Source organism: Schistocerca cancellata, chromosome 4 (genome assembly GCF_023864275.1).
Source record: "Schistocerca cancellata isolate TAMUIC-IGC-003103 chromosome 4, iqSchCanc2.1, whole genome shotgun sequence".
NCBI classification, from domain to species: Eukaryota; Metazoa; Arthropoda; class Insecta; order Orthoptera; family Acrididae; genus Schistocerca; species Schistocerca cancellata.
In genome coordinates this window covers 487,881,409-487,901,921 of record NC_064629.1, presented here as the reverse complement: position 1 = coordinate 487,901,921, position 20,513 = coordinate 487,881,409, and positions in this window count along the sequence as shown.

Genomic DNA, 20,513 nt, shown 5'->3' with positions numbered 1-20,513 from the left:
GAGTATATTTTGTTCATCCGACTGGCCGAAAAGGGGGTTACATGTCAATATACGAGAGCTCCTGCAATACGTTTACGTCCAAGCGTGAGTCAGCTGAATACGATATTAAGTTCTCCACAATGATTTGTTTGTTGACTTCTACGCTGCGACCAAGAAGTAGCCGAAATCTCCGTCTGTCACAATAGGCACTCTCAGATCTTAATGATACAGTCGGGACTGTTTATTTCTTTCAGTAGAATTATATCAGATCTTCCCCATATGTATTGCTTGATGGCAATTATTTTATCTGTTACGATATCTACAATTGTAATAGATGTTTTATGTTTGCAGTATAACCTATTATTTTATTTCCTGTGCTGACTAATCAAATGATGTTTCTTTATTCACAATGTTGTGTCACATATTCCTTTACGAAGTTTGTGCTTTGGCTTTCAGTCAGCATGGTGTTTTGCTGTTGTATATTTGTCGTCTGGTGCGTCTAGTGTTCATATCAGTTTCCCAGCTTGCTAATTTTGCAGCACTGACTTTTCCATGTGCTCCACAGGTTTCTTCTTCTGTTATTGTGAGGGTCTTTTCTCTTTTTCATTGGTTGTTAACTTCTGTTTTAAGGTACTGTTGTGTCCGATTTTATTTTCACGATTGTGCTTTCGCCAATGAAGTTTGTCTTCCCTCCTTGTTACTTTGAGTGTCTTCTGAAATAAATCATTGAACTGAAGCCCATTTCGGTTTACGTTATCATTGTCTGCATCTGTCTTTTCTTCTTTCATATCTATCACATTCTGTTTTTTTTCTTTTTTTTTTTTGAAATTTATGGTCAGTTCGAAACCATACCCACTCACAGTTGTACCGGGTTTGTGATGCTGATAACGTTTCACTTAATGGGAAAAAAAGTATTTGCGAGAGCAGAATACCAGCGTGTTTACCACACATACATTCATAAATGAAACTACGAAGAATTTATGAAATTACAATGAAATCCAGACCATTAGCTGCTTACAGGAGTTAATAAATATCAACGGGGACAATTGAAAATGTGTTCCCCGACCGGGACTCGAACCTGTGATCTCTTGCGTACATTGCAGACGCTCTATCCATCTAAGTTTTTTTTTTTTTCGTTTGGTCTCGGCGGACGTCACGTGACATTCGTTCAAGCTGATCGTTGATTCCTTTACTCATTTTTTTTTATTACAGAGGACAATCGGCCCTCTGACCGAACACGCTGAGCTACCGTGTCGGCAAGCCATCGAGGACACAGAGAATAGTGCGTCTGCAGGGACTTATCTCTGGCACGCCGCCTGTGAGATCCACATTCTCAACTTACTGTCCACACACTACACATTTGTAGTGCCCCTGCCCATTATACTCATTACTCGCGGCAGTCAGTCTTCTTCAGTGCTGACGTACTCACATTGCCGGAACTCTTACGGGAATCAGTAGATCGACTGTCGCGAGTAATGAATATAGTGGGCAGGGGCACTACGAATGTAGTGTGTGGACAGTAACTTGAGAATGTGCGTCACACGGGGAGCGTGCGCAGTCGCGCTATCCTTAGTCCTCGGTGGCTCAGGCGGATAGAACGTCTGCCATGTAAGCAGGAAATCCCGAGTTCGAGTCCCGGTTGAGGCACGCATTTTCAACGCATTTTCAACTGTCCGCGTTCATATTTATTAACGCCTGTAAGCAGCTAAAAGTCTGGATTTCATTGTAATTTCACTCTTCGAGAGCTGCAAGATCACCAATGGTATCTGTTCTTTCGGACATGTTATATGAAGAATTTAAGTTATTCAGAAATCGTTATAAAATTATTACCACTTTCGTTTCGGAAACATACATAAAACACAGTTTATAGAATTACTGACAGATCAACACAGTTTATATAGTCTTTGACTAAAATCTGGCCACTTTCAATGCACTATCCGTTGCCTGGTGAAGGTCATCTCCTGTGCAGCTGGCTGGACACTAAGGCATATGTAGAACAGTCTGTTATTCCCCGCAGCCACACAGGATTTTGTTTTCTTCAGTGTATCCCCATTTTGCCAGGTTAGCCCGTGATCTGCTCACTACTGACTCAGCCTGTGAAATCTTGTGCGTGAAATCTTGTGGGACTTAACTACTAAGGTCATCAGTCCCTAAGCTTACACACTACTTAACCTAAATTATCCTAAGGACAGACACACACACCCATGCCCGAGGGAGGACTCGAACCTCCGCCGGGACCAGCCGCACAGTCCATGACTGCAGTGCCCAAGACCGCTCGGCTAATCCCGCGCGGCGACTCAGCCTGGTCAAGGACTTCCAGACTGGCAAATTCTCATCATAACCAGGGGGTAAGGATTCCGAAAATTTTTTTCAACCAGGAGGCTGGGATGTCTCAGCCCTCCAAATTGCTGCTTGGGTTTTTCTTCAGTGGTTGTTGGTTTCTCCTATGTTCTGAGGAAAATTTTCCTTGACCTTAGTCGTTGTGGGTTGGGTTGATGCCTGTGCATGGAACGCGTTTTTTCTGCTCCAGTTTCGTTATTTCCTTGTTCGCTGCTGTTTCTCTTCGCACAGGAGGTGGTGCAATTCCTGCAAGGTGGTAGATCCATTCGACTAGAGTTGACTTCAAACAGGCTGTTATGATTCTGCATGTGTCACTTAGGGGAGTATCAACCTGTTTGGCATATGTTGACTTATACCAAACAGGACAGGCATACTCTGCAGCGGAGTAGCATAATGCCACTGCAGAAGTTCGGATGTTTTGAGCTTGGCTGCCCCTCTGTGATCCGGGCAGTTTTCTCAGTAGGTTGCTCCTGGTGCAGACATTTGAGTTGAGATTCATGCAGTGTTTTTTTGAACATTCGAGATCTGTCGAGTGTTATTTCGAGATATTTTGGAGTGCCACAGTGTTCCAATTTAAACCCTGACCATTCTATCTTTAGCTTGCGGGTGGTTTCACTGTTTCTCAGGTGGAAGGCGCCAACTTGTGTCTTTGATAGGTTTAGTTTAAGCTGGTTTATTCTGGAGTATTTTGACAGATCTTCGATAGCACTATTTACGGTGATTTTTATTGAATCGAAGTTCGTGCATCGGGTTGCCAGAGTGAAATTATCAGCACACAAGAAACTTCTGCAGTTGGTGCCAACACACTTCCCTGGTGATGGCCATTTTTCTGTAGCCCGTATCGGCTGCGCTGTCCTTGGAGGTCAACGAAGAATTTTCGGTTCTGCAGAAGATTGACGATGAGTCTGGTGAGGCTGAAATCCTTGGCTAGGCTATAGACCTTGTTCGATAGTAATTGGTGGTTGACGGTGTCGTACGCTGCTGTCAAGTCCACAAGTACCACTACTGTCACCTTACGTGCTTCAAAGCCATCTTCTAAGAACTGTGTGAGACAATAATTGTCCTGTGCGGCTTTTACCAGGGCGGAATCCAGCTTGCTTAGGTATAAGCAAGGGATCAGTAACATGTGAGAGACGGTTTAAAATCATTCTCTCAAGTTGTTTGTAAAGGTGGTCTAAAAGTCTTTGGACTGTTTCCTTCTTTACCAGGTTTTAGTGCAGCAATTACTCGGATCTTCCGCCACATCTTTGGAACTTAACATCTATCAATACATTTACTGAAGAGTTGGAGAATCCATTCCTTTGTTGCTGATCGAAAGTGCTTGATTTGCTCAGTTCGTACATCATCCAAGCCAGCTGACTTTCCAGTTTTACTCTGTTTAATAGCCTTCTGGAATTCATCCGTCGTGAATGGGAGTGAAAAGTTGTTATTCTCTCCTCGCTCAGTTCTTCGTAGGTTTGGTGTTTTGGATTTATGGCTGGGCTCCCCATTTAGCAGTAGCTGGTGTGCAATTTGGTTGACGGTGATATTTTGGTGTGTAGTGGTCTTAGTTGGATCATTGCACAGGCGTCGCAGAAGTCTCCCAGCCTTATGACTGTCTCTTTTCAGATGCAGGTTCCCTATTGTTTTAATCCATTTTTTCCCTTTGTGACTCTCTTATCGAGGAAATGAGTTTGTTCCCTGTTTCTATAGTTATATCACTGAAAGGGTTTTCTGTAAATAAGTATACTGTAGATAAGGCTGCCTGATGTGAGCCGAGGGATATAAGATGTTCGGCAGCCACGAGGGATAGATATTTGGGAACATCCCTTTACGGTCGTGGTGAAGGTGTCGCACTGTTCTGGCGTTGGTTCTACAGCAGACGCTTCGACATCCAGTAAATCTGCAAATCTCGGCCAGTCAGCCTTTCTAAAGTTAAACCTACTCCCAAATGGGATTTTTTGAGGTCTAACAGCACCAAATATTTGGTAGATTATTGGTCGATGTTGTGAATTTAGTATTGGAGAACAGACAGACTTTATACACTCTTGGTTAACGCTGTTGGTGGTGAATATGAGGTCGGGATTGTACCCTCACCTCCACATGCCGTTGTTAAATGGTGTAGGAAGGTTTGCACCGTGGATTAGGGTAGGGTGATTCATTTCTGTCCACTCTCGTAGTACTGCGCCGTTTTCATCATTATTATCATAGCCCCAAATGCTACTTTGGCTTTGCACTTGTTTATTTTCGTAATTTGTTGGTTTATTAACTGTGAATTCTTCACTAGGTGGTTTGAGACGAATTGATACAATTATCTGTTTTCACACTAAGGATTTCGATGTTATTTTCCTCTGCGAGTGCTGTGGATAGAGTCTGGACGTCTGGATCAACGAAGATAGCGCTTCCGTATTTATCATGTGGTCTTTCGATGGCAAGGCACATTCCGTTTATCTTCGGTCTCGCAGCTATGTGTTTCCTGTATGCACAGTACACGACACTGGTGCTGTCTGCAAAGTTCTTGTAGCAGTTCTTCTTTGGCTGATGTTATTCCTTCTATGTTGATTGAGATAATGCTTAGCAGTGGCCCTGAAAGGGCTTGTGTATGTATGTTTCTGGTGTGAAAGGATCAGACGTCACTTCTTGACGCCCAGGGTACGCCCGATTGCTTTTCTCGATTGCAATCTTCGGGGAGGCTCCTTCATGTACCCCGTTATAAAAAAGTGTATAAAGATGAACGCATGACTTCTACGTCCTGTTATGAAGCATTAGCCTGAGTACTTATGATTTAGTGACATTATGGGGAAGATGCAGGGGGAGGGGTGGGTGGAATCTGCCGTGGGTAAGATGAGAGACACATTTCTGGATTCATCTTAGATTTTCCTTGATTTCCATAAATAATTTAACGAAGCGTGTTGCGACGGGGATTTGAGTTTCCTTTCTTATGAATCCATCTCAAGTGTCATAACTTCCGCACCACATAGTATGGTAAAACCTTGTAAGAGAGAGATAGCTGCTGAAGTCATAATTGAATGCATTTGGGTTTCAAACTATCTCAGATAATGCCAAAGGCAGCGCAAGAATACCACGAAGGAATCAGTAAGCACTGTAGAAATAATCGAAGCAACAGAACAAGGGAAACGACAGCCTTTATGAATGATCAAAGTCTACTAAAAACCCAGAGGACCTTACACACAGAGGGAATGATGACATTATAAAGGACAGCAGAATAAGTAAAAAAGATGACCGATGCTATAAGAACAATATTTGCTAGGAGCTTGCGAGCATGGACAAAATGCTGTCACGGACCACTGCACTTAAACAGTTAAACGCGGGAATACACAAGAGTTTGTTAGATTCGCAAACAAATGGAGTACACACCTTCCTCTACATCTTAGGTTAAAATGGCAATGCTGAGACCATAGCTGGGCAACGTTAATCAAAAAGCGAATTTCGCTAATCGTTAATCCGTTACTGAGGAAATTAACTTCATTAAACGTTAAAGTGTTACACTTAACAGGATTTTTACCGGAAGTTAATGTTAATCGTTAATCAGTAATAGTAAACTTTATCTTGCAGATGTCGTGAAATGAGCAAGTGAATCAAACGTATTATCGTTGCTTAAATAAAAATGTTTTGGTTGGGAAAGTTTAGGTAGAACATCGAAGACAAATAAAAAGCAGTTTAATAATTTAGTTTTATAATTATTTATTCATCAATAATAAATCACAGTAGAATCAAACTACTGAAGAATCATACATCATCTGACATAAGGTGCATATTTTCCTTCATGAACATCAACATGTTAAAGGTTTCATCCGACAGCGAGGCTCATTTAGGAGATAAAATGTCTGCCCACAGAAAACGTCTCTTGACTCCAGCAGTAGGAGATATAGGGGTAATATATTTAACATATTAAATTACTAAAATATGTTCCCCAAAAAATACTGCATCGTTGCATGAGTATTTCGAGTTCATGTCCAGACACATTTTGACTAGACTCTGGGCTACACTTTTTACAGATGTGTTACTACTAGACTTCTATTTAGATTGTTGTTAAACACATAATACGATTCTGTGGTTCAGTTTCCTCAGTCAATCCATTAACAAAAAATAGTACTTAATGCGAACTAAGTAAGCAAACAACAATAAACGGCCAACACCCCGTTATTCCCGCTCTCACTTCGTTGTTTACACCAATCACAGGCACCCCGCGTATCCACACACCTATATGACCTGAATTTGTCATGATTTCCATGGGCAACGTGATGTGATGTTAGTCATAAATAGTAGGTACCTAATTGACGACTAAAGGACTCAAAGAACATTACCGAAACGTAAAGAGTCTGTAAAGTTTTTCTAAAAGAAAATTAAAAGCTAATAGTTTACTCGAAAAGTTACCTTCGTTAATTAACGAATAACGAATTAACGGTCTTGTACTAAGCTATGATGCAAACAGTGATGGCATACAAGAACAGTTACAGCAAGGCCAAATTCTACTCAAGTGTGGATCGAAAAACGGGGAGAATGCTTGGAAAGACAAGAAATTATTTTTCTCCACAAGAAATATCTAATAAGGTGTAACACTTACGCAACAAAGTATTTCTGAAAATCACATCCGAAATGGTGTGCTTGCAGTAGTATAATGTTATGTATGTTGTTAATTCTGGAATTATCATCAATAAGTTAAACAACTGTGCGTAGGGATGACACAGTGGTAACACCACTGCGGTGTAACTTGAACTGCTAACCATAGTAATAATTAGCAAGCCGTAAATTTCGCAATTCTTTGCACTATAAAATTTGCAACTGTTTTCTTTGTATTAACTGTTTGTAAATAATTCTAATTACTATAATTCGGTAAAGGAATCATGCATATGATATTGTACAGTATATATGTTGTTCAAGTAAAATGGTTGTGGGTGATGTATCTATACCAATTTCCTGTATAAAAAAGTGGCATTACTTTTATATCGACGAATAAAGTATAAAATAGCAAGAAAATTCATCATAAGCGGAAGAAGAATCTGGTCATGCCCACACGCTATATAGAGGTAAAAACGCAAAAGCCACTCACACTTCTAACTATAGTTGTCAATAATGTTTTCATTGAAATTGAGCTTTTATCAATAATTTATTTCGACCAAAATTATTTTTTGCATTTACATACCTAGTCTCGATTCGGTATTCCATCCCCGTAGCTCGTTGTCATATGGAGACAATTAAATGCACGTTGAAGGAGTTTGAGTGAAATCAATGACTTGTTTTTACTATTTGTAACTTTAATCTCTTTTAATTAAGCAGCAGCAGATTTGTTGTATTGCACAAGTGCTATGTGGACAATATTAACACTGATTTTCAGTTACATGTAGTAATTGTTCTTTCCATGGCACTACCAAGTTGCACTAGAGATTTTAATTCTCTCCCAAGCGTATATTTTTACTGAATGTAATTATGGTATGGTGATGCTGATATGAATGCAGATTTCTAGTTCTGCTTGTCCAGGTGCTGCCCTTGTTTACAATTACTGAAAGCTCTTACGATAACAGTATTTGCTTTTGTCCATCGTGGTCTGTTTTCAGCTAGAGGTTACAGTTACCACAATGATATGGGGAAAGATTTATTTACCTCTTAGTACTGAAAATTTGTGTGTAACTACCTTAAGTGATTTTTTTTTGTGTAAAGAGATTAATCGGTTGTTGCTAATACGTGGTTTAGCTAGATCAGTTCGAGCTTACATGCAATTAATCTAAACTGCTATATTTAAGGGTACCTGCCCTGAAGAGGCAAAATAGAACGAGGTCAAGGATAGCGTTTCATTGAAGGGCAACTTAGCAATTCGACTGTGATATGTCGGTAAGCCGAACCTTTCATCAAGTGTCGGTACGCTGTGTTACAACTCGCCCTCCTTCAATTTACAGGGAGAACATAAATAAAACCGACAATCTGTAGGGACGGATTCCTGACTGTACATTGAGAAAAAAAGGCCCTTGACTTGTGTCTGGGGATGCATCGTTGTCACGGTAGATGGCGCTGACGAATGACAATTCCTCTAGCCACTTGCCGTACTTTCCTTGTGTGTTGCAGGCTGTGTGATTGTCGTAGCGTACTGTAAGCAGCAGAATGAAGCCGAAATAGTGTTTGTGGATGGCGGATGGCCAGGAAGATGGAAACGGTCTAGATGCAACACGGCTACACCAAAACAAGTACCATCACAGACACCAACTACAGCACAGTTTGTGCGATCGTGGGTCCTTTCAGACAGACGGACGTGTAGGAAGGCGGCGGAGTTGGAGGACCGGGTTCTAAAGGATGCTGAGACGAACCCTAGTATAGGCTCCAGGCACGTGGCCCGCCAAGATGGTGTAAGACAAAGTACGATTTTATGTGTATCCTGCGTTACAACAGCTACTATCCCTATCACCTGCAACGAGTACAAGGATTATCAGCAGTGGATCCCGCTCTACGGGACGGATTTTGTCGTTGGTTTTCGCAGTGGACCATAACAATTATGGCGTTTCTGTTGTAACACCCTACCCGTCACTTATCTGGTTTTGGCGTGTGTTCGCCCCAGCTAATTGACTAACAGATCAACAGAGTGCAAAACTGCCGCAATATCGGATAACGCAAAGAAAAGTAATAAGGCCCTGTGACTCCTGATTGAACTGCGGTGGCAGTGTTGACATTAATTGATTCAGAATTGATCACTTTTAATTAAAAAGGGGTGCACATTGATATTATATTCAGCTGTTGAACACCAGATGCAAATGTTGAACATAAAATTAATTAAGAAAGTGACTTGGGATCTCAACTACTTGTTTGAAGACAGACTCAGTCGATTAGCACAAATTTATTTTAACTTCCGACCTTCAATCATCACATTACAAGACTCTTCTATCACGCATTGGTAATAAATTGCGTTTGCGTGAAGTAAAGCGCGATAACTCAAAATTAATTCCTATCGACTGACCCAGGCGTAATGCGAAGTGCGAGAAGAATTCTACAATACACGGCTCATGAAACCCTCGTGGAAACTTTGCTGACGTGAGCCAACAAATTAATAAGTGGCCGGAGCGGGCGCAATATCACCGAATACAGCGTGGCGGAGCGGCGTCGTTTTGCGGACGTCGGCCGACCTCGTGGTGCTGCAAGACTGCGCTCGTCTATTCACTCCTAGCTATCTTGCTCAGTACATAGCTGAACCAAAACTTCCTATCTCCCAGCTCAATCGTTCCATTTGCTAAGTCCTAAACTGCAGAGATGCTCACTCTTTCTCAGGCAAGCTGAGTAAAGAACGCCACGTCCGCACTCTAGGCAAGCTGGGAACAGAAGACCTCTACTGAGACTCCTCCCAGTATGCTCTTCGCCTCGGTTTCCCCTCCAGCAAAATCACTTACGCCAATTGCAGAGCAAGTCGTTTTAATTATGCGTCGCTTCCCAGCGCCGACCAATGCCTGCTCTGGGAAGTGAACAATTCCCACAAAATTTCCCTTCCTCTCAACTTCTGCTATTTAGCTCCTCCCAGGCCAGCCGTCAAGGTTAGCGTCTGCACAGAACACCAATTTTTCCGGAATTCTGACTCCCAGGAGAGTACTTCAGATTCCTCGCTCCTACGTTCCCATTGGAGGCCTGCGTATTTCATTCTGTCGCTCTTCACCTGATTTACTTCAGACTCTGCGGACCGTGAATTCAGCATGAAGTTGCTATAGTCACGAACACGCATATTTTGGCCTCTGTTGACCGCTCCACCGTAGCTTTGCGCAGCTTTCTCGCATGTTTCACTGAAAACGAGACGACGGACATTTATCGACAGGCATACAAGTTCTCCGTCTGCTTCCCAGTACACCAGCAAGGGGTCAACCACCCACTCACTGTCACTCATCTTAAGGCAGCTGGAGGCTGCGCCCCGTTACCACTTTCTCAGAGCTTGAGCCACCCTAAGCTGCCTATTGTCGCTTCCCTTCACTGCTCCCCAGCCGGCCACGGTCAACTCTGTATACTTCCCTGGGATAAACTATCCTCCAGTAAATTGACGCGTTTCCACAAAGTTTTCATGTCAGTCATTTTTGTTCAGCCCTACTGTCCGCTCAACGTGAGTTAGTTGATCTTTAATGACTTCATGTAAGGAGCATAGTTCTTGTCATCTTACACTGTACCCAGTCCTCTTTGCCAGAACTGACATCATCAGTCTACCTAATCGTCATCTGTGGGCTACAAGCATGGCACGTGGTCAGTGGAACTTTCATTTGAGAGAACCATCTACCATGGCAACGATTCATTTCTGGACGCATGTTCATACGACTTTTTTCCTCCATTTCCAGTCGGAAATCCGCCAAGGTATTTTGGCAGTTTTATTAATGTTCATCCTGTACAATAATGATTAGGAAGAAGTGGAAGTTCCGACAGTGTATGATAAATAGATAGTGGTAAGCTTTAGAATTTATCATATCGTTTCGATATCTGGTCTAATGCTACGAAGTTACATGAAACAGTCAGTACAAGTGAAATACATAGAAGGAAAGATGACAGGATGAATTAGCATGTTGGAAAGACTATGAATGAGAAGTGCGTATGTTAAAGGAACGGCATCTGAGAGTACTGAGCGACCTAATCTAGAATACTGTTCCAGAGTTAGGGGCCGTTGTCATGTAGGCTTGATAGTGGACGCCTGAAAATTTAGAGACGTCCTGCTACGATCCTGTCAGGTCGCTGCTGCCTAAGAAAGTGTACCAGTGATATTCAGGGAACTTACATGGAAATCACTGGAAGACAGGGACGTTGTCCCGACGAAACCCTGTTCGCTAAATTTAAGGAATCGCTATTTGAGGTAGATATTACGACAGTATTGCTACCACCATTGTAATATATTCCTGATATTGTGCCAGACTGGGGGCGAGCTGTAGTGCAACAAAGTCGGAACAAAAACCTCAAAAAGCCAAGATAGCTAGAAAGCACTTATTTCGATAACCTGTTTCAGTAAGACTACGTTACCATCTTCGAATCTGCAATGAATAGAACAAAGTTGACAAGATAATAGGTTTACAAGTCAAATTTAACAATTTACAAAACTGTCCATACACTTGGAAAAGTAATATACCTTATGCTCCATAGCTTCATATGATCTCCTCTAAATCTGCTATATATCGTGTCACATCACGAATACGCATGTGAAGATCATGAAAATCACTGGATATCGGCATGTCAAATTTAAAATAAAAAATATGTACAAACATAAGGATAGCGCACCGAATGCAAGTGCTCATGGTCACATATCATCTGACTACAGAGTGAGATACAGAGTAAACACAACAACTATTCCATAAGCCCACCACGTGGCACGGTGGTAGTACAGTTTGAAATAGTTTTATGTATGCAGAGGAACGAACCTACAGCACCAAGTAATTGTCAATATGCTAAGTGAAAAAAGATCTTCCAAAGCATCATTATTAACATACAAAGCATAATCCAAATCAGAAACCATAGTAATCTTAAAACAAATTTTTATAAAAAGTTTTTGGCAAATCTTAAAGAGACTCCATTTAATTAACATGTATAACTGGTTGTATACAACCAATTTATGATGTTATCCTGTGAGTAATCATACCAAACATACTTCGTACTCTATATTATACATCGATAAACAGGCTCCAAACTGCAAAATTTGTGTTTAGAATACAAACTCATAAACTAAAGCTACCAGATGTTGAAATTCCATACCTAGAAATGGCAGTACATACTTAGTATGGTATCTTATTTATTTCACGACTGTCAATAGAGTATTGATGTCTAGATACATTGTATGCGTCACTCGATGTCTAGGTGAATTTATATTGAGGCTAGACGTTGAATGGGGGTGTTAACGGTTTTAATTTGCATCATAGATATAGTATAAGTTAATAGAGTGTGAATAATGCCACATCAGTAAAGAAACTGTACTGTGCAATTTAACTTCGTTACCAAAAAAAAAAGTTTTTGCTCGCTATCTAGGTACATCTATATCTACATACATACTCTGCAACCCCGCGTATGGGGCGTGGCGGAAGGTACCCTGAACCACTACTAGGCATTTCCTTCACATCGTACTGTGTCGCTCGATGTCTAGGTGAATGAATACTATGGCTAAACATCGAATCGGGGTGTTAACCATTTTAATTTTCATCACTGATACAGTTTAAGTTGATAGTCTGTGGATAAGACCACTTAAGTAAAACAACCTATACTAGACAATTTCGTTACATACAAAATTTGCTGCTCGATGTTTGGATATATCGTTTAAGAGAATGTAAATACCAATCGGAAGCAAATGTCTATGGTAATCTAATATAAATGCACTGCTGTCGCTACGGAAGAAAACCTAGTAATAAATAGATATTGACGTTATACAGATCCGAAGGCGGTAACGTAGTCTTACCGAAACCGGTTATCGAAATACTTTATTAACAATCTTGGCTTTTTGAAGTTTTTCTCCTGCTTGTATAACACTACTGTATGTGATGTATCATGAGGAGGATTAGAGTTGTTCAGAGAAACTTACGTCATGCACTGTAGAGTCGTTTGCATAATATACGCAGTTGCAGGTGCATATGAAGACACCACTCTGTAATTCAGTATTTTTCTTAGATCCATCTGCACTGTGCCGGAAACCTCTCCATAAATCTGTGCAACGTGAGAAGAGGGATCCAATTTACGACAGATCCTATTTACGACAGTTTCTGGGAAGGCAGGAAAGGTCGTTGTGGGTGTTACTCGCCAGTCTGCGACTACCTGCTTGCGCGCGAACGGCATGGAGGGGGTCTTTTCCCCTGTTCTCTCTCCACGCCTGCTGTCTCCTGTTGCAGCAGGGGAGTGTCTCGCGCCATAAAACGCCTGGCTGCTTTGACGTTTCGGACCGGAAACCGGCGTCACTTAACTAGCTGCTGCACACGCCTGGCAGCAGCGACAGATGAACATCTGGCATGGAACTCTAGGCTCGAGTGGTATATGTATATTCGTAGCTATGAAACTCTTGTAATTTTCCTGATTTTAATCCCTCATTTATCTATATGCGCTAAACAAATTAGCGAGTATACTAAAATGGCTGGCTGCTAATAAAGGGAAAAATATATTGGCAATAACGTTTCAGTTGTGCTTAAGATCAATCTCCTGACAGAAAGAAAGCATGTGCTTGCTGGTTTTGTACAACATGCGACCCCGTTGTAAGAGCAGACTCAAGATTAAACAGTATTCAACATTTGTTTAACGTACGTGGTAAGATTAATTATCATCAAGCATTAAATACTTAGAAACGTGTTACAGTACTGAAGCTTTTCCCGCAAAATTAATCAAACAAGAGCATACCTGCGCTACTGTCATATTGGGAATTACTTCAAATACAGGTACAAATATATCTCTTTCGCAGCAGCAAATATAAAACAACAGAAACGGAAACAGTAAATAATAAAGCAAGCGAAACGAGAGTAGGCAAGCGTGCTACAATTAGCAGCTACTTTCAGAATTGTACAACACGCGTAGCAAGGTGTTCTCTAAAGCCGGGTGGATATTGGTCACGTGTTGTCAATTTCCGGTCCGAAACGCTAGCGCATCCAGGCATTTTACGGGCTCGCGACAGCGCCGTTGCAGCAAGCAAGATAACACAACTGTCGCTGGACAGCCTCGCGAGGAAACTCGCATTCATCACTTAACTAATTAACAATGTGACCAAAAGGACAACTGCAAACCTTATATTAAGGTCTTATTCCATTCCACTTACGAATCGAGCATAGGAACAACGATTTCCTGTATGATCCGTTATAAATTTAACTTCATTTTTGCGACATCTACGGGGTCTGAGGAATTTTCGTGAACATAATTTTACCACGGAAGCCCGTCTTAGGAACTGATATTTTTGAGAGTGTTTGTCGAAGAGCATTTTCAATCAGTTCTGTTACATCCTCCCGGTATTTAAACGAACCTATGAGTACTAGCGTCGCCCTTATCTGTATTCACTCGCTCCAGTACTTAGACCAGCTGCATAAAAATAATCCACATATTTCCACAATAGGCGGAAATGTAAATTCTGGGTTTCTGTGCTCGGAAAATATCACGAAAGAATTCTCTCTCTAGTGAAAGTCTGAGGCAAAAGGTATATTTGGAAGTTAGTGTGCGGAAAGACAAACGGAACATAGCGGAGACGCGAGGAGCGAGTTGTGCTTCGCTCTAGCATGAGCCTAATCAAACAAACGGCGTTTCTCAGATTTCCCTCGATAAAGCATATGAAGATTGAGCGTCCATGGAATGAAATATATAGGTAACTTAACTGAGACCAGGATGACCGGATTACCAAATCTTCTGCGGAAGTCTGGGGAAGAGCAAGGAACCACGCGAACCCAGTCTGTCCAGGAAATAGCCAGTGATGAAGCATCAGCGAGTGTAGCGGGTGGTCAAGGGCGCGGAAACATCTATTAAACCGTGACAAAGGCTAGTGGGAGAAGAAGCGGACAAGTAAAATTTCACGGCCAAGTATAACCACTTAGGAAATCAATCACACTATTATACACCAAATGTGTGACCATACAACACAGATGCCTGCTAATATTGACATAAAAAATGATAAATGTACACAGAACTGAGGAACGCAATGTGTGCGTGAATCACAGTAGCCAGAAACAGAAATACATGCAAGCAAGCACCTAGAAATGTGCTAAAGATCTGAAAGAACAATTTTTACAAGGAACTTGTGATGTAATTTTATTGAACTCCCTGTTCTTTTCGTAAATCCGACATCGATCATGACCACTGGATCTGTTTCTACGCGATAAGTGCAAAAAGACGTCCATTTGGTCGTTATAACCTTAAATTTTTACATAATACTGAAAGTTCATTCTGATGTAACAGGAGACGCGTTTGGGCACTAGATAAAATTGATTGAAATTATCCATCCTTTTCCACATCGAGCTTTTTACTTGTGCCAACTTCGTCAGCTTTCTTCGTGTGGTTCAAGTTTTCATAAGGGATATCTCTTTCATAAATTAGCACCAGCTTTAATCATATGTATCGACAGTCAGAATCACCTCTAGACCGTAGTAACATACGAGGTTTTGTGGGGTTAGCTTTCACGAACTACTCTTGCAAATCCTGATATGGTAGTAATGCGTAGGGTGACCAGATGCAATTGTTTAAAAAAGGAGGACAAACAGCTTGAAGAAGTTGTGGTGACAGTGTGGCATCAGTTGTTTTTATATTTACACGTAGTTTTAAGATTTAACAAAGACGGCGCCGGCCGCGGTGGCCGAGCGGTTCTAGGCGCTACAGTCTGGAACTGCATGATCGCTACGGTCGCAGGTTCGAATCCTGCCTCGGGCATGGATATGTGTGATGTCCTTAGTTAGGTTTAAGTAGTTCTAAGTTCTAGGGGACTGATGACCTCAGAAGTTAAGTGCCATAGTGCTCAGAGCCATTTGAACCATTTTGAACAAAGACGGCTACCTAAACGCCACTCCTGATTGGCTACTTTCATATGACTTGTCCAAAGCTGACTGGTGGTATCCTCATCTGCAGTATTCCCCATCAAACATACGTTCAATTTTAATAAATGAGTTTATTATTTATAGACATAACATTCATGTTGTTGTTGTTGTTGTCTTCAGTCCTGAGACTGGTTTGATGCAGCTCTCCATACTACTCTATCCTGTGCAAGCTTCTTCATCTCCCAGTACCTACTGCAACCTACATCCTTCTGAATCTGCTTAGTGTATTCATCTCTTGGTCTCCCCCTACGATTTTTACCCTCCACGCTGCCTTCCAATACTAAATTGGTGATCCCTTGATGCCTCAGAACATGTCCTACCAACCGATCCCTTCTTCTGGTCAAGTTGTGCCACAAACTTCTCTTCTCCCCATTCCTATTCAATACTTCCTCATTAGTCATGTGATCTACCCATCTAATCTTCAGCATTCTTCTGTAGCACCACATTTCAAAAGCTTCTATTCTCTTCTTGTCCAAACTATTTACCGTCCATGTTTCACTTCCATACATGGCTACACTCCATACAAATACTTTCAGAAATGACTTCCTGACACTTAAGTCTATACTCGATGTTAACAAATTTCTCTTCTTCAGAAACGCTTTCCTTGCCATTGCAAGTCTACATTTTATATCCTCTCTACTTCGACCATCATCAGTTATTTTGCTCCCCAAATAGCAAAACTCCTTTACTACTTTAAGTGTCTCATTTCCTAATCTAATACCCTCAGCATCACCCGACTAAAGTCGACTACATTCCATTATCCTCGTTTTGCAATTGTTGATGTTCATCTTATATCCTCCCTGCAAGACACCATCCATTCCGTTCAACTGCTCTTCCAAGTCCTTTGCTGTCTCTGACAGAATTACAATGTCATCGGCGAACCTCAAAGTTTTTATTTCTTCTCCATGGATTTTAATACCTACTCCAAATTTTTCTTTTGTTTCCTTTACTGCTTGCTCAATATACAGATTGACTAACATTGGGGAGAGGCTACAACCCTGTCTCACTCCCTTCCCAACTGCTGCTACCCTCTCATGCCCCTCGACTCTTATAACTGCCATCTGGTTTCTGTACAAATTGTAAATAGCCTTTCGCTCCCTGTATTTTACCCCTGCCACCTTTAGAATTTGAAAGAGAGTATTCCAGTCAACATTGTCAAAAGCTTTCTCTAAGTCTACAAATGCTAGAAACGTAGGTTTGCCTTTCCTTAATCTTTCCTCTAAGATAAGTCGTAAGGTCAGTATTGCCTCACGTGTTCCAGTATTTCTACGGAATCCAAACTGATCTTCCCCGAGGTCGGCTTCTACTAGCTTTTCCATTCGTCTGTAAAGAATTCGTGTTAGTATTTTGCAGCTGTGGCTTATTAAACTGATTGTTCGGTAATTTTCACATCTGTCAACACCTGCTTTCTTTGGGATTGGAATGATTATATTCTTCTTGAAATCTGAGGGTATTTCGCCTGTTTCATACATCTTGCTCACCAGATGGTAGAGTTTTGTCAGGACTGGCTCTCCCAAGGCCGTCAGTAGTTCTACTGGAATGTTGTCTACTCCGGGGGCCTTGTTTCGACTCAGGTCTTTCAGTGCTCTGTCAAACTCTTCACGCAGTATCGTATCCCCCATTTCATCTTCATCTAAATCCTCTTCCATTTCCATAATATTGTCCTCAAGTACATCGCCCTTGTATAGACCCTCTATATACTCCTTCCACCTTTCTGCTTTCCCTTCTTTGCTTAAAACTGGGTTTCCATCTGAGCTCTTTATGTTCATACAAGTGGTTCCCTTATCTCCAAAGGTCTCTTTAATTTTCCTGTAGGTAGTATCTATCTTACCCCTAGTGAGATAAGCCTCTACATCCTTACATTTGTCCTCTAGCCATCCCTGCTTAGCCATTCTGCACTTCCTGTCGATCTCATTTTTGAGACGTTTGTATTCCTTTTTGCCTGCTTCATTTACTGCATTTTTATATTTTCTCCTTTCATCAAGTAAATTCAATATTTCTTCTGTTACCCAAGGATTTCTACTAGCCCTCGTCTTTTTACCTACTTGATCCTCTGCTGCCTTCACTACTTCATCCCTCAAAGCTACCCATTCTTCTTCTACTGTATTTCTTTCCCCCATTCCTGTCAATTGTTCCCTTATGCTCTCCCTGAAACTCTGTTCAACCTCTGGTTCTTTCAGTTTATCCAGGTCCCATCTCCTTAAATTTCCACCTTTTTGCAGTTTCTTCAGTTTTAATCTACAGGTCAATACCAATAAATTGTGGTCAGAGTCCACATCTGCCCCTGGAAATGTCTTACAATTTAAAACCTGGTTCCTAAATCTCTGTCTTACCATTATATAATCTATCTGATACCTTTTAGTATCTCCAGGGTTCTTCCATGTATACAAGCTTCTATCATGATTCTTAAACCAAGTGTTAGCTATGATTAAGTTGTGCTCTGTGCAAAATTCTACCAGGCGGCTTCCTCTTTCATTTCTTAGCCCCAATCCATATTCACCTACTACGTTTCCTTCTCTCCATTTTCCTACACTCGAATTCCAGTCACCCATGACTATTAAATTTTCGTCTCCCTTCACTATCTGAATAATTTCTTTTATTTCATCATACATTTCTTCAATTTCTTCGTCATCTGCAGAGCTAGTTGGCATATAAACTTGTACTAATGTAGTAGGTGTGGGCTTCGTATCTATCTTGGCCACAATAATGCGTTCACTATGCTGTTTGTAGTAGCTTACCCGCATTCCTATTTTCCTATTCATTATTAAACCTACTCCTGCATTACCCCTATTTGACTTTGTGTTTATAACCCTGTAGTCACCTGACCAGAAGTCTTGTTCCTCCTGCCACCGAACTTCACTAATTCCCACTATATCTAACTTTAACCTATCCATTTCCCTTTTTAAATTTTCTAACCTACCTGCCCGATTAAGGGATCTGACATTCCACGCTCCGATCCGTTGAACGCCAGTTTTCTTTCTCCTGATAACGACATCCTCTTGAGTAGTCCCTGCCCGGAGATCCGAATGGGGGACTATTTTACCTCCGGAATATTTTATCCAAGAGGACGCCATCATCATTTAATCATACAGTAAAGCTGCATGCCCTCGGGAAAAATTACGGCCGTAGTTTCCCCTTGCTTTCAGCCGTTCGCAGTACCAGCACAGCAAGGCCGTTTTGGTTAATGTTACAAGGCCAGATCAGTCAATCATCCAGACTGTTGCCCCTGCAACTACTGAAAAGGCTGCTGCCCCTCTTCAGGAACCACACGTTTGTCTGGCCTCTCAACAGATACCCCTCCGTTGTGGTTGTACCTACGGTACGGCTATCTGTATCCCTGAGGCACGCAAGCCTCCCCACCAACGGCAAGGTCCATGGTTCATGGGGGGGGGGAGATAACATACATACATTCCTTAAAAATTATTGATACTTCTCGGAAAAACCAATTTTTTGCAGGAGTTTAGGCTTACTTAACAGATAATTGTAAAATGACACACATGAAAATTCTTTGAAATTATATTGAACCATCAACACACCTTTCACTGATTCAAGGTTTAATCTGTTCCTCTCATCAGTCTACTGTGTGGTAATTAGAGAAAATATTTTTTCGGCATTAGCATTATACCCTGAAATACTGAAAAAGTATTCAGCAAGTTTCAGCAAATCTGAGTGACAGTCAACGGACTTACTGTCACAAAAAAACTTTGCCCATTTTTTACTACAAGATAAAGTCCTAAATTCTGGATCATCATTATTCCTTTTTAGAAATTGCCTGAAACTGCAGAACTGATCAAAACATATTGCATCTTCAATTTCAAAGGCTTTACATTTCTTCTGCAAATACACAAGGCTTTTCTCAACATCACTGTAGTAAAAATCATTTTTAAGTGACATCCATCTAAAACATGAGAAGTCCTCAAACATACAGAGCCACCGTTTCAAATATTCATGGCGTGATTGATAAAGTAAAATTGTTCCCTCCATAAAAAGTTTGACTTCTTTCTCGAAGCCTTCCTCTGTTGCAATTTTCAGGATCTGCTTGACCTTAAGGCAAATGAATTTTTCACTTAATCAGTCTTCAAGCACCTTACATACTGACTCTAAAATTTCAATGACATCAACCACAGAGTTGTCCTCCTTTTCTAGTACCAGAACGCTTGTACTGAACAAAGATATCAATGAATGCAAATACCATAAGTAAGCTTCACTCAATCTGTTCTAAAAAAATTGAAACAAAACCTTTTGTGGTTTGCTTTCAGAGAGAAAGTAAGCTATAGGAGCAGCATACATTCCAGTACCCTTTCCATGGCTGGAAAAAGAGACACCTACCTAGTCTTCACATGAGACAGGACTTGTTTGTAGCTAACTTCAACAAATTCCCAGAAAGATCGCAACTGTTCTGTTCTAACTGTGTAAATAGAAAAATAATTATGTATTTTTACAATAACACACTCTAAATCAATAGAAAGACAACCAGCTCCATGCTGATTTGTATTGTGTAAAATGTGAGCTGGACATCCCACTCCAATTAAGTGCTCATTTTTCAGAGATGTCTTTAATCTGCTGTATATATTATTGCCTTCCTTGCGGTTAACACCACCAAAGTTTGTGTTTGCATTATCACCAGTAAATGACACACACTTATTAACAATACCCAAATGCTGTAAAGTTTCTGTAATATTCTCTGCAACTGTATCAGATGTTTCATTTGGA